At 42.2% G+C, this 14,639-nt stretch overlaps 1 pseudogene; it reads right to left on the reverse strand.

Moving 5' to 3' along the window:
- Positions 1-1,279: 1,279 nt before the first annotated feature.
- LOC114161156 (uncharacterized) lies at positions 1,280-3,424 on the reverse strand (annotated as a pseudogene).
- Between the last annotated feature and the right edge of the window lie 11,215 nt (positions 3,425-14,639).

The following is a 14,639-nucleotide window of genomic DNA, read 5'->3' on the forward strand; positions in this document are numbered from 1 at the left end:
AACACACTTTGAAATGTTAAGTGTCAGTCCTGCACCTCCAATCTTTTCCAACACATTTGCTAGATGTGAGACATGCTCCTCCCAGCTATTGCTATAAATGATTACATCATCAAGATAAGCAGCGCTGTAGTCTTCACTTCCTCGCAAGACTTTGTCCATTAGCCGCTGGAAGGTGGCTGGAGCACCATGCAGGCCAAATGGCATTACAGTAAATTGGAAAAGACCAGAAGGGGTTCGAAATGCTGTGTACTGTCTACTTGAAGGCTCCAATGGAACCTGCCAGTACCCTTTACACAGGTCCAGAGTGGTAATGAACTTGGCTTTTCCAATCCTTTCCAGCAGCTCATCCACCCTGGGCATGGGGTAGGCATCAAACTCTGAAACTGCATTAAGCTTTCTGAAATCAATGCAAATCCGCAGTGAGCCATCTTTCTTACACACAATGACCACTGGACTGCACCATTCAGAGTTTGAAGGTTCAACAATTCCTGACGCTAGCATGGTCTCGACTTCTTCTCGCAGCCGTCCCACCAACTGCTGTGGAACTCTATATGGGCGTTGACGAATTGGCTGCTTCTCTTTCAGTCGAATTGCATGCTCAATCAAGGAGGTCCGGCCTGGATTAGGAGAAAAGAGAGGAGACAATTTCTGGAAGATCTGCTGAAGTTGTGAGGCTTGGTGTGAGGCCAAATGGCTGAGATTGGGGATTGACTGTTCAGCCATCACTTCAACACCAGGAACCTCTTCCACAGGCCTCAACAGGCATGATGTTTCTGGAGCTGGACATGATAGTTCTTTCCACTCCTTCAGCAAATTCACATGATAAGCCTGTTTAGCTTTCTTTTTGTCAGGATGATAGACTTCATAGGTGGTGGGTCCTAGCTGTCGGCTGATGGTATAGGGCCCTTGCCACTTTGCCAAAAGCTTGCTGGTGGATGAAGGCAGAAGAAGCAACACCTTCTGTCCAGGACTTAAAACCCTTTGCCGGGCCTGCTGGTCATACCACCTCTTTTGCTTCTGCTGAGCCTGCAGCAGGTTCTTTTCAGCTTCTTCCTGGTACTCAGCAAGCCGACCTCTCATCTGCAGCACATACTGGACCACACCGTTGGCATTGGATGAGGTCTCTGATGCATCCCAGCTTTTTCTCAGCAGCTCTAATGGTCCCTGAACATCCCACCCGTACAGGAGTTCAAAGGGGGAGAATCCAGTTGATGCTTGCGGCACCTCACGATAGGCGAAGAGAAGGAATGGTAACCAGCGGTCCCAATCTCTGCCAGTGTCATCCACAAACTTCTGCAGCATCCTCTTCAGTGTCTGGTTGAACCTTTCGACCAGTCCATCAGTTTGCGGATGGTAAGGCGTCGTCCTGATGGCTGAGATCCCAAGCTGTTTGTGAAAAAGTTTTAGGAGGTTAGAGGTGAAATTAGTTCCCTGGTCTGTCAAAATCTGATCTGGGATTCCAACTCTTGAAAACAGCTGGACCAGAACTCGTACTATTGCAGGAGCAGTAATGGTATGCAGTGGAAAAGCCTCTGGAAATCTGGTGGCATAGTCACATACTACCAGGATGTACTGATGACCACGCCCACTCTTCACTAGGGGTCCAACAATGTCCATTGCAACCTTACGAAAAGGAGTGGAGACGACTGGTAGTGGCTGGAGGAGCGCCCGATCTGATTTCTGAGCAGGACGAGTCTTCATTAGATGGTGGATTCAGAGAACTGGTGATACCTTTAACCTCCTGTCTTGGGTCTCTGGGATACCGTTGATGTCCAGCTGGTTGAACAGGTCGCGGTCCAGGGTTGGAGAACCATACTGCTCCTCCTCGCCGTGCGTTCATGTACTGTAGAGCCAACTTTGCAGCCGTCAGACCATCCTCAGGTTCATGTTCCTTCACCCAGGTCCTTACATCAGAGGGCAGAATGCTCAGCAGTTGTTCCCGGATGATGAGCTCCCGATGTCCTCCTTGGAATGCTGGTCCGGACGGATCCATCGTCGGTAGAGACCTCTAAGGCGGTGGTAGGTTTCAGTAGGAGTTTCACCAACAGGTATACTTGTTGCTCTGAATTTCTGTCTGTATGTCTCAGGTGAGATGTCAAACTTTGTTAACAAAGCAGTTTTCAAGTCCGTGTAGCAGTGAGCACAGTCCTCATCCATGGCAGCGTAGGCCTCCAGCGCTTTCCCAGAAAGGAGTGGAATGAGACGGCACGCCCATTCACACTCTGGCCACCTCCATGTCTTGGCAATGCGCTCAAACCGCAGCAAATAGTTTTCAAGGTCTTCTCCTAATTGATATGGGGGAATTTTTGGATCAGTGGTATAACTTACTGACTGAGGTTGATGGCTTTGATCACCATCGTCATCATCGTCACTTTGCTCCGCACCAACTCCTAACTGAAGGTGAGAACGTGGTACTTGCTGTGGTTGCTGCAGGGACAGCCTAAGAGATCGCAGTTCCTTCAGCATCCCTTTCTCTCGCTTTTGCTGACCTGTCATAAAGTCCTTCATCAAAGTGAGAAACTCACTGCCAGATGCACTTGATCCACTGGGGCCAGGCTTCGGTTCACCTTCCTCATCTGATCCATCCGTCGTCGGCATGCTTTCCCATGCTGTGTCAGTCACCTGTTCTTCCATCTTTGATTGTGATCGAAGACCAGATCTTTGCTTCACCAAACGAGATCCTCTTCTCCGGCTTGCCATAATCCCACTCCTGACACCATGTGTGACGAGGTTCTATTATGGTTTAGTCAAAAAAGAATGACTGTTCCAAGTTGGAGATCATTTTAGAAGATTTATTCGGTTCTCACAAAGGTGGCAGGTGCAGATCACACACAAAGGACATCCAGAGCAGGCTAGAAATCAAAAATCATTAGTACCTTTGCTTGCAATAGTTCATCACCTCCAGCGTGACTTCTCCTCAGTCTAACCACCGACTGCCTCCTGTGGAGCAGAGCCCTGCTTTTAAAGCCACAGGCTCCGCCCACAGACAATCCAAACTAGCAAAATACTAATCATCTCTAACTCAAATCAGAAGTTTGATTCTGATTTGAATCAAACTTCAAATCAGCCTAAAGTTTATACAGTATACAAAATAATAATAAAAAATAAATAAATAAATAAACTTGTAAACAAAATACAATATTCAATTTAATATACAACACCCAATGCGCTCTGCTGACGTCACCTCCTCATGTGACTCCCTCCCGGCACGTCACAATCCGGAAACACACTACTTGAAAACAAAAACCAGGAAAACGTCCAGTGCTAAAAAAAAAGGTTACAGTAAATGTTTAACCGGAGCAGGAACACCGCGTGTGCACCCACGATGAGCCGCCCCAGTCCAACCTGCAACAAAAGTAAATTAGTGATGATGTATGTGTTTGTCGGCGTGTGTACGCAGTTATGCAGGCATGCTAACACGGACTCTAACGCCCAGCTCGTGACGGCTCCTCCGTCACATAGTTTATTAGACATTTTTCCCAAGAACATAGTGAGATCAATGCGCTGATACCACATTTGGTATTCTTCCACATAGTACACAAAATAGTGCCATTGAATAATGTATTGTTTTATCACATACATAATAATCTGGTAATTGATTTGCTCAAAATACAAAAGCGGCTTACAAACACCTCCGACGTTCAGTAATGGGTCTTTAATTTGCAGTTTATTTCAGGGAAGTAGCAAGAAATCTACCATGTCCAGTCAAGCATTCCAGCCTACACTGTCCCACAAAACAAATGAACTAATATTTAAACTAGAAAGAAAATATTATTTCGATTAAGGTTACCATATTTTCAGAAAATGGTTTATTTTTCTTTAGAGAAGAATTTAATTAATGCTGTCTGGGAGCATCACCAAGCTACTAATTTCCAAAAAAAAAAACTCAAATTGTTGTCATGCAGTTTTTTGGTTTTAACGTCCTTTTAAATACATACTAGAAAACGTATGTGCTTTTTCTAGTGGCCAGAACAGAATAGTGCAGGTCTACCCCTCCCCTACCTGTTTCTGCACACTGATGACGAGCCATCCTAGAAGGATTTTTATTTCCTTTTATTCGCCCACTTTTTCTTCCTTTAGCTAGAGCTAGAATAAAGTGTAGAAAGGTGTCAGCCAGACATCATAAACATGACCAAATGACCGTCTCCAGTGCCTCGTCTTTATTGTCCGTATAGGAAGGCTCACTCACTGCGTGTGCTGAGGATTTCAGTTCATGACAGCGTATGGTCGTTACTATGGTAATCTTTGAGCCTGTAGTCCCAGCATTCGTCAGGTCATTGGCCAGGTTCTCCCATACAGCTCTGGGCGAATCCTTCAACTCTCTTATGATCACTGATTCTCCATGAGATGAGATTTTGGATGGAGCCACAGTCTTGGGGAAATTCACTGTTATCTTGAGTTTCTTTTATGTAATTATAATTTCACCAAGTATTAGAAAAAAAAAGAGTTTCTAATAATTATCACCAAGCTGTTTGTCCTTCAGCCCACATCAGCTTTGTGCAAGTCAACTTTGTCTCTGGTGTCTTTAGGCGGCTCTTTGGTGTCGAGGTTACAGTCTGACCGAGTGTGTGTCTGTGACAGGCAGAGGACCTGCTGGTAGGTGGGTGATCAAATACTCATTTCATGAAATAAAATTAAATATTTAAGGTCCATACAGTGGGATTTTTTTTTTTTTTTTAGATTGTGGCTATCCGAGTTTTAATTGTTTATTTTTTTAAACAAGTAAGTTTATTGTGAACAAACTCTCACTTTCAACGACAACCTGTTCAGGAAACATTAAAGCAATCATACAACAGAATATTATACAGCAGAAAACAGAAGAATATCATAAGGAAACAGAGAGAGAGAGAGAAAAAAGTTGAGATGTACAAAGTAAATTTCAGACCTTTCAATTCTTGGTAAGTGGGAAAATGTTAAAAAAAAATTAAAACTGGCTTATTTTTCCCCTTGTGTGTAATAGGACTGCATATTCAACATGGGAACTGATAACTGGAGAAATCATCGGACAGCAGCGCCGATACTAATACTGCATTTTTCCAAAAAGATCATTAAAAGACACCACCGAAATTGTTCAGGGAGCTGCATGAAATCCTGTCAGACACCAGTTATGTTTTACATGTGAAGATTATCTTGGATGGATTTTTTTATGTACCCAGACTAGGAGCGTCTTTTATTGCAAATCAAACCAGCTGACCTGGTCAAAACGGCCAATAAACCATGTGGCATAATGTGTTTTGGTCTGATAAAGCCAAACTTCAAACATCAGGTCGGCATCACTAAAAGACAAGGTTGGCCCAAAAACAAGACCCAATGACTTCCTTCTTGATCTACTGCCTTTGGTTTTTCATATTTAAGGTTTAAATGAGCCGCATTATGAACACAACAGCTGCAATTATGTGTGACAGACATTAATTAGGACATTAATGACATTAAAGTCCTAAAAAAATGAATTTTTTAGGACTTTATGTTTTTTTTTTTTCTTTATAAACCTTTTCTTTCAGCTGGTTAATTTATATTAGCATATTTCCTCTTATGGTCTTAGTAATGCAGGATTTAATGATAATTAGTCTCCAGCTGTGAGAAAGTGAAAAGCAACTGTTAAAAGTCAAAGGCAAGATGGTGGACTTTAGTTCAGTTGTCATTATAGTTCGCTGCTAGCAGCAAATTAAAGGAGTACGAAATGTTAGAAATCCATCCCTGCAAAATTTGAAGTTTAAGTTGTTCAAAAGAAGAAATAAATATACAGTATATTTTATAGAAGAAGATGTTTTCTGACCTGAAGGTTCAATACAGAGTAGCAGACTTAGCAATGTGTTTCTGGTAGTGAATTTAATTACATGAGAAAAGAAAATAACCTTATTTATTTTGGAAAGTAAGAGATTAATAGAATATGATCAAATAAAAAATTCCAAGTCAAAAGTCAGTCCAAGAGAAGGAGTGTCGTTTTTTGGTTTTTTTTCACACAGAACTGACAAAACATGTCACAACAGCAAAGCAGCGTCGAGAAACTGCAAGATCTCAAATAAATTTCAGTCTGGAAACATGATACTACTAGACATATTTTTGCATTATAATGACGTCTAGAATAAAATCCCCATCTACAACCAGCGCAGAGGCTCTACTGTGAGGTATAAAAAAGCAGAACTCTGCTGCCAGACTGGAAAACCTTTTGGGAAAAGAGAAAAAACACAATCCAGCTCCGCTTAAAAGCTGGAAAGGAAATGGCAGTACGCCTCCTCGGAAACTTGTGCACCGATATCCTCCATGCAGGGGAGGACGGAGTTTATCACAGGGAAAACATTTCAGCTATTTTAAAAATCCCAAAAATGAAAGAAGCTCTCACGGTTGGTCTTATATTTTTAATGCAGCGAATCCAAAAAAGTGTTGGTTTTTACCTGAGAGCAACTGCACAGTTGTCCGACCCTGTAAGGTAAGAAGATCAACATGGTAAGACTTACCTATTTTCAAAATAAAGTCTTAATTAATTTATCATTGATATTCTCAACTTTAAGAGAATATTCCCTTAATATTCTCTTAAATAATTACTTATTTTAATGATAATGACTATTGTCCTTTCAAGTTGTTATCCATATAGTCATAAGCTTTTCTTATGCCAGGGTTTTTCAATTTGTCTTTTGTTTCTGATCAAAAGTTTGGGCATCAACAAACGGACGCCGCATCTTTACATTTATTATGCAACAACGAAACAGCAGGGCGTGTAGTTTAGTAGGAATGAACATCTTTCCGGTCGCCTTGCTCGAAAATTGGCAGAGTGAAGTTCCTGTGGTTAAAATTACACACTTGCCACATTTTTCCAGCTTTACTACATACACCGTTTTTGTGACAACCTCGCAATGCAGCTCTCTAAAGTAGCCGAGCGAGTATCCTCACAAGCTGTCACAACTATATGTAGGAGTGCCAGAAGAATGACAGGCAAATCTGCAAACCTGATCATGGAGAACAGCAAACAGGATGATCTTACATGACACGGCATGTCTGTGTGTGGGCAGATGAGAGACTCCAATAAAAGCAGTGCTGCTGTCTCACTTCCTTGTTCTCACACCGAACCCCATCGATGAAGGGCAACTGTTGTGTGAAACTTCCAGTCTTAACCTTTTGCCAACATCAACACACCTGAAATGGCTCTCCAGATGGCAAATGACTATAAACACACATAGGCTCACTTTCACTTGGTGAGTGGAGCTGAGTGTTGCATGACTGTGTTTAGACGGGCCGCCAGCAGCTGTCACGTCAACGGATCGAGGTGTGCGAGAGTGCACGGCGTTCCTGTGCACTCCCGCACGTGTGCAGTCAGGTGCGTTCCTGCATCGTCTTGCCTCTCCTGCTGGAGTCGGTGGGCCCCTGGATGGGGGGGATCTGCCGGAGCAGGCGACAGTGGTTAGGGTGACTCAGCGGAGCGATGCTTTTGACAGCTGTTTGCGGAATGACAGATCGTTTCAATGCCTTGTCTCTCAAGGCGTCTTCGCTTGGAGCCTGTTCTTGCTTGTGGAGTTCTTTCAACAAACAGCACCAAATACCACGACAAGTCTGTCTCAGCGCCTGCGTAGGCCGAGCAAGGTGCACGATCACGAGGTGGAGCAGCAGGAGAGAAAATTGGATTTTTTTTTGTTTTAGCTGTATGTTTTGCCTGTTTGGATCAGCTGAATACACAGTGTTGTGCCTTTCCCACCAGAGTGAGACGGCATGTCGGCCGCCGACAGAGACAACTACCAACACGACCTGGTAACCTTGACAACAGCCAAAGCCGCCATATTTGGACTTTAGCCTGATTAGCAGCCATCATACCCAGAAGGGCCACGCTACAGCAACCATGTGTGTATGTTGTGAGTCTGAATAGTACCAGAGCACATGGTAATTCTCTATTAGCTGGGGGAATAAACTTACTTGTTTGTTGGCTTCGTGTTTTGACAGACTGGATTTTAATTTTGACTGATCATTTTACACAAGTGTCACTATTTGTTACTGCCTAGCTAGTCCTTGTCCTACCAGTAAAAGAGCAACTTTAATTTTGCAAATATTGTTTACAGCACGTTTTTCTGTGTAATGCAGATCTCCTGTGTATTTTTGAGCTAAAACCGAAATCAGTCCCGAAAGAGGAGTGCCGCCACTTTGGAATCAGGAGATGTGACAGATTCAGCTCATTTCCCACTGGCTGCTCCCGCTGCATGCGGCGCATACACACATTACCTCATGGTAGCAAATCCCGTTCACTTCAAAACCTCATTGTCCAAGCAGGGAAGGGTTTAGTGTTTCAACATCCAGTTTAAGATGTGATAAAATAATCAACTTTGCTCAAAAAGAAAAGAAACGTGCCTGTGTCAGCTGCAATAATGCATCTTAGCAATAAAACCCATGTACTGTAATACTTTGAAAGGCCTATTATTCCCCTTCAAATGGTGTCACATGTGTAAGGAAAGTGCATTTGTGGGTTGAGCAACTGGGATAGTGTCCATGAAAAACTCCCTGTGTCACTTAAGGAAGTAGGGGTGGTTTAAAACGTTTCACAGTACTGTGTATTTCATCCTCTATTCTCAATTCACACTTGATGATTAGATAAGGTTTAAAGATAGAAGTCAACATGGTTAACATTCACTTGGGGTGTTATGAAAACATTATGAACCAACATTCCTCACTAAGAGGTTGTAAATCAACTTAAAAACAAACACCTGACAAGGATTTAATTTCACCCATATCTCGACTCTCATCAAATATCAAATCTTGTCTTGTCTTCTCAAGCCCCTGAAAGCTTCGAACTGATTTTCAGATTTTTGTTTCGTTTTGGAGGGGAGGGGAGACACTCGTTGCGTTTAAGTAGGTAAAAAAAAAAACAACAAACAAACAAACTTAGAACCTCTGGAAAAACATAAAGAGTAGAACCTTCAAGTATATCTTGCTCTGTTCCTGAAAATGGACTCTTTCTATAACCCTTCAAAACCAGGGGTTGTTCAAATTTTGGGAAAAACCATATTTAAAGATGCGCTGCCTTTTATAAAAATATGTTGTTTTTTTTACATATTTGTTAAAACTGTCCCTATGTCATAACAGATAATCAATAATCAACAGATAATCTGTGAACAGACTGATCTCCTCCACGTCCTCCCTGACCTACTATTACCGGCTGAAAAAATGCGCCGCTTCAGACCAGAGCCAGGACGAGGGTCGTAGTGCTGTCAATCAACCCTGTGTACACACTTCTTAGGCTAATGGAGGAGAAACAACTTACCATTCCAGGTTTATCTACCGTCATTGTTGGCTATGCAAACTAGGCCAAGCATTTACGGCTGGCCTCGTTGTGGTGAACGTAGCAGAGCGAAAGGGGGAGGTTATGAGCAGCAGGGTGATTGACAGCGCTAAGACCCACCTCCTGGCTCTCATTGGTTGTTTCTGACAGACCTGTGTATTTGTTCAGATGACAGCAGGGAGGAAGCAGAGGAGCTTGATTTTCTTTTTCTTACAGATTATCCGTCTCATGCCATATTGTCACAACATACTGACAGTTTTAACACATATGTAAAAAAAATACATATTATTTTTTAAAGTTACAAAGTGCTGCTTTAATAGAAGGCGCCTCTCTGATCATGCATTATCTGAATTTAAAGGTTCACTGCTGTGTAGAGTCACACAACACTACTGAGGTTAGGAAGAGGGATGAGTAAAATGAGGGTCATGAAATGTGAGCAAAGACGAGACGGATAAAATAAATGAAAATGTATCGTAAAGAAGAATTAGGACGATAATTAAATGGAAATAAGTGAAAAGGAGAGGGATAAATGGGATTCCTTCAGACTCTTCAAACATCCTGATGAATTAGTTCAGTGGACCACAGGAATGTCTTGAAGACTAAACACCAGGATTACTTTTAATTTTCTTTTTTTAAAAGTCACACAAAACAGAGGTTGTTGTTTTTGGACCAGAACCTCTGAGAAACAAACAGCCTATTCAGCCACTTACTCCGGATTGCATTAAATTGAAGCCTTAAAAAAGCTGGGTGTCTTCTTTGTCTGTATATGATTGATGCTGAATCTGTCTGAATGTCTACAAGTTGGATCTGCTGGTCTCATAAAGTGTCTTGAAGTATTTTTTTGTGAATTTGCACAGTTGAAATAGACTGACGTAAATTGAAACCAAGTTAAATAGCGATAAGGTAACAGTTCTTAGCCACTTGTCCTTGCAGGGTCAGGAGGTCATCGGGCGAGAGGCAGGCTACCACCATCGCACAGCAGGGATTAGCATGCAGCTGAATGCTGTTTCAGCTCCATATCTCCTTAAAGAAACAGCCGTTAAATGTTAACGTTACAAATCCCACACACACACACGCACGCACGCACACACACACAGTAACACTTTACCCAAGACTTAAACCAGCAGTCTCCCCATTGTGGCTAATCGCCAATCCACCTCATCTCCAAAGCTTTTTCTGTTTCCCTTCTACTGAGAGTTTCTAGGACTCATCATTTCCTCTTATCACATGCAACCAAGCAGAAAGTTCTGGTTTTATCTACTGATGATATCCACCTGCGGCATTTCAGCCCACACAGCAACGCACCAAAGTTAAACCTTTAGTGTGCATTTATTGTGAGCCAAGCATTCAAGAGAAAAAGATGACGTCTTTTCCCAGGACTGTGTTTTGAGTAATCACGGCGATTTGCTGATCCTGCTTTGAGTTTTCTCTCTGGACTGTGACAAATAATTTGCAGGAAAATGCCGCCACGAGCAACCGGCAACTGAGATAAATTGGGATTCCTTTTTTTTTTTAATGTGAAACACCAATGGTTTTAGATTTCTAGGACTAATGGTGGTATATTTAACGTAGAATAAATTCTGATGGTGAGGAGTTCCAAAAGTCAGCATCTGGTAGCCATTAGTGATAGCGCGCCTTCAGGCAGCTTACCCTGATTTTCATGGTGGCTGCTTGATTGGCTCAGATCTCAATCTGAAGTAAGGTATGATCAGCCCTTCCCTGCCCAAAACTGAAAAATATCCCTTCTGTATGCTCTGTTATAGTGTCTCGCTAAAGTGTTTTTAACCTTTTGAACTTTTTTTTATCACATTTTATTACATTACAACCCTCAAAAAGACTCTCCCCTAAGCAAATTTTGAAGGGGACATGTACTCTTCAGTTCTCTTTTACAAAATCTCAAACGTCTGCAATGTTTTTGTAATCAGCTACTATGCGCTGTTGTCCCAGAATAAACCCCAGTGCAAAAAAACAATCCAAAAAATTAATTCAGATATTCACTCTTAAGTAAACACTCTGTCAGTCCGTGATTTAATCTCAGTATAAATGCAGATGCCTTGTGAAGGACTCAGAGGTTTGGTAAATAGATAGAATTTATTAAGCGCTTTTCTATTCATACTGACCACTCAGAGCCCTTGACCCTAGAGTCACATTAACCCACTCGGACTCACTAACTCACATCCACTTACCGATCAGTGGATGCTGAGGTGCATAGTGCGAAGAGGTCATGAAGTTCTGTTCTGATCTGAAGAACATCTGAAGAACAGCTCAGATTAGCTGAAGAACAGTGAACAGAAAGCTTCATGGAATGGGTTTCCATGGTAGAGCTGCTGCATCCAAACCATACATCACCAAGTGCAATGGAAAGCGTTGGATGCAGTGGTATAAAGCATGCCGCCACTGGACTCTAGAGCAGTGGAGGCGCCTTCTCTGGAGTGACGAATCACGCTTCTCCATCTGGCAATCTGATGGACGAGTCTGGGTTTGGCGGTTGCCAGGAGAACTGTTCTTGTCCGTCTGCATTGTGCCAAATGTAAAGTTTGGGCTTGGCCCCTTAGTTCTAGTGAAAATAACTCTGAATGTTTCAGCAACATTTTGGACAAAACTTTGTGGGAACAGTTTGGAGCTGGTCCTTTCCTCTTCCACCATGGCTGTGGTCAAATGCACAAAGCAAGGTCCATGAAGACATGGATGGCAGAGTCTGGTGTGGACAGAGTCCTGACCTCAACCCTAGCAAACACCTTTGGGATGAATTAGAGTGGAGACTGAGAGCCAGGCCTTCACGTCCAACATCAGTATGTGACCTCAACAAATACGCTTCTGGAAGAATGGTAAAAAATCTCCGTAAACACTCCTAAACCTTGTGGACAGTCTTCACAGAAGAGTTGAAGCTGTTCTAGCTGCAAAGGGAGGAACAACGTCATTCTGAATCCTATGGATTAGAAATGAGACGTCACTTAAGCTCTTATGTGAGTCAAGGTAGGTGGGCAAATACTTTTGGCAATATAGTGTATGTATTGCAGGCAGAGACATACAAAATAAACTTGCACATGCAAATACAGAATAGCAAATAGAGACTGCAAATCTAAATTTGCTGTCTGCATTCTAGTGCGCACCAAACCCTCAAGAAGTTGGTTTGTTTACAATTGTGTGGTACTTGAGAAAAATTTTATTGGTTTGAATAAATTTGAAAGGCCCTCTGAAAAAAAAGTTTTTGTGTTCCATTTGCTTTCTTCATAGCTGCTAGGCTTTAGAAAGCTCTGCGTTTCATATCACATTACAGGAGGACTTTGTGTTAACATTTTCACTTTTCACCCCGTGTTGGCTTCAGCTTCCACCGCAACAAAGATTTCTTACAACTGATTAAAAAAATAATGATATAATAAATGCACTTCTTCAGGCTCCTGCGTTTACTTGGGAATTTCCATCCAACTTTTACCATAAATATCTGAAGCCACAAAAAGAGTACTGATGTCCTGTGAAAGTCCAGGATGAGATGAAACAAGGTTCTAACAAATGAGAAACCCTGCTATGCTATTTCTTAAGGCAAGAGAATAAAGAAAAAAAGGATCGCAAGGGGAAAATAAATTCTGCCTGCATAGTTTTAACCATCTCTGTATGCAAACTGGCCAAATATCACTAATGCTGTAGAAGCTGCGTTCCAGTTTACACAACTTAAAAGGCTCTAGAGTCCCTCACCGAGGCATAAATCAGCGTGGAACTAGACTTTGGTAATTGCCCAAATCTCTGGTGAGACCACAGCTTTCCATAAATCATAACATGGTTGAGGTTTGAGGGCAGCAGTGATATTCTTGTAAACAGCTTATTGCTTGTTATTGCGCTGGACACATAGCAGGGAAGATTCACAGAGCAGCAAACAGTATGAGGACAATTAGCAGTCCAACAAACGCAAACAGACACACAATGGAAAATAATCCTGCTAAGGAATCCTCACTGCCAAATGCTTTCCTTTGTGTTTTATCTCCTCCGTAATTACACATTTGTAGTTTCCACGCTTAGAAAAAAATCCCAACCCCATCATTTACATTGCCAGCATGCTCGGCACTAAGCAGGCAGACAATCAACACGTCCTGTCTGGCATAATAGCTCTTTGTTGCTCCCTCGCCCCAAAGCTGGAAAGCCATTTTAGGGAAGCCACTTGCAAAGTTTTCAAACCTACGCCCACTTCAAGTGACCCAAGTCCGGCTCTGCCACCCGAGGCTCAGTTTGAAGTCTCCCACACTCATACATACTGGCTGACAGATTGGGTTCTGGAGGCGGGGAGCGGTTAAATTCAGAATAGATGGATGATGGAGGGAAAAAAGGCAGCAAAACACAAGCCTGTCTTTGATTTTCCCTAAAAAAAAAAAGTGAAAGAACCGTAAATCAACTCAACATGTCCCTGGAGCCAAATCAAGAATCAAATTGAGACACACAGACACACACACACACACACCACACACACGCACGCACGCCCACACGCTAACACACACACCATTTTCGGTGCAGCATGTTTAAATGCTTCTACTTGTAATCTGGTGTCAAAAACACCATGATTTTACATATTTTATGCTTCCTCTGCATATGCAAACATTCACTTTTACACAGTAGCGTATGAATATGACAGTATGAATTTGTCGGTTTTCTTAACGATGTGACATATTGTTTATGCTTCCACTGGTATTTTGACAAGTTATCCGTTGTGATGAGCTCCCAGTCTCGTAGGATGGAATGCCTTGGTATCATCACCCTAATCTTTAAGCTCTTCCACAGACTTTCTATCAGATTGAAGTTGGGTCTCTGGCCGGGTCGTTCCAAAACATCATTTCCAGCCTGAAGAAATCTTTCCAAGTGAAATGTTGTATTTCCGATTAATAACAACTCCAACCCTCTGCTAAACCTGGTCCTTAGGTCGGTAGTGTTTTTGATCGTAGGCTGGACCATATTCCTCCCCCTTGAAAATGATCAGTTGTGCTTATTTTGTCTGCTGTCTGATTGCTCATCAGATCAAGTTAAGACTCTTCTTAATTCTCCTCAGCAACCAGAGGATTTATTTCATTTAAATTAAATAAATATGTTCATTACAGCAGACAAAGGGTGAGTATTATGTATTTTCCAGGCACATAGTGACATTTTATAGCACTATAAAGCAACTATTTTGCCTTCAGTTGTTATGAAAAATATTGCATTTATGAAACATGATTTAAAAGAAATTTGACTTTGTAAGTTGATGCCTTGAAATTGGGCCTCCTACTCTTTCTGAAACGGCGCCTTCAGAGAGTCATCACCTCTATTAACACCTTAGTAATGCTAAGTTCCACCAGGTGTCTGCTAATTGTTGCTGACTAGTCTGAAGGAGCTGAGTGGGGCAGGGGTACTT

Source organism: Xiphophorus couchianus, chromosome 1 (assembly GCF_001444195.1).
Source record: "Xiphophorus couchianus chromosome 1, X_couchianus-1.0, whole genome shotgun sequence".
NCBI lineage: Eukaryota > Metazoa > Chordata > Actinopteri > Cyprinodontiformes > Poeciliidae > Xiphophorus > Xiphophorus couchianus.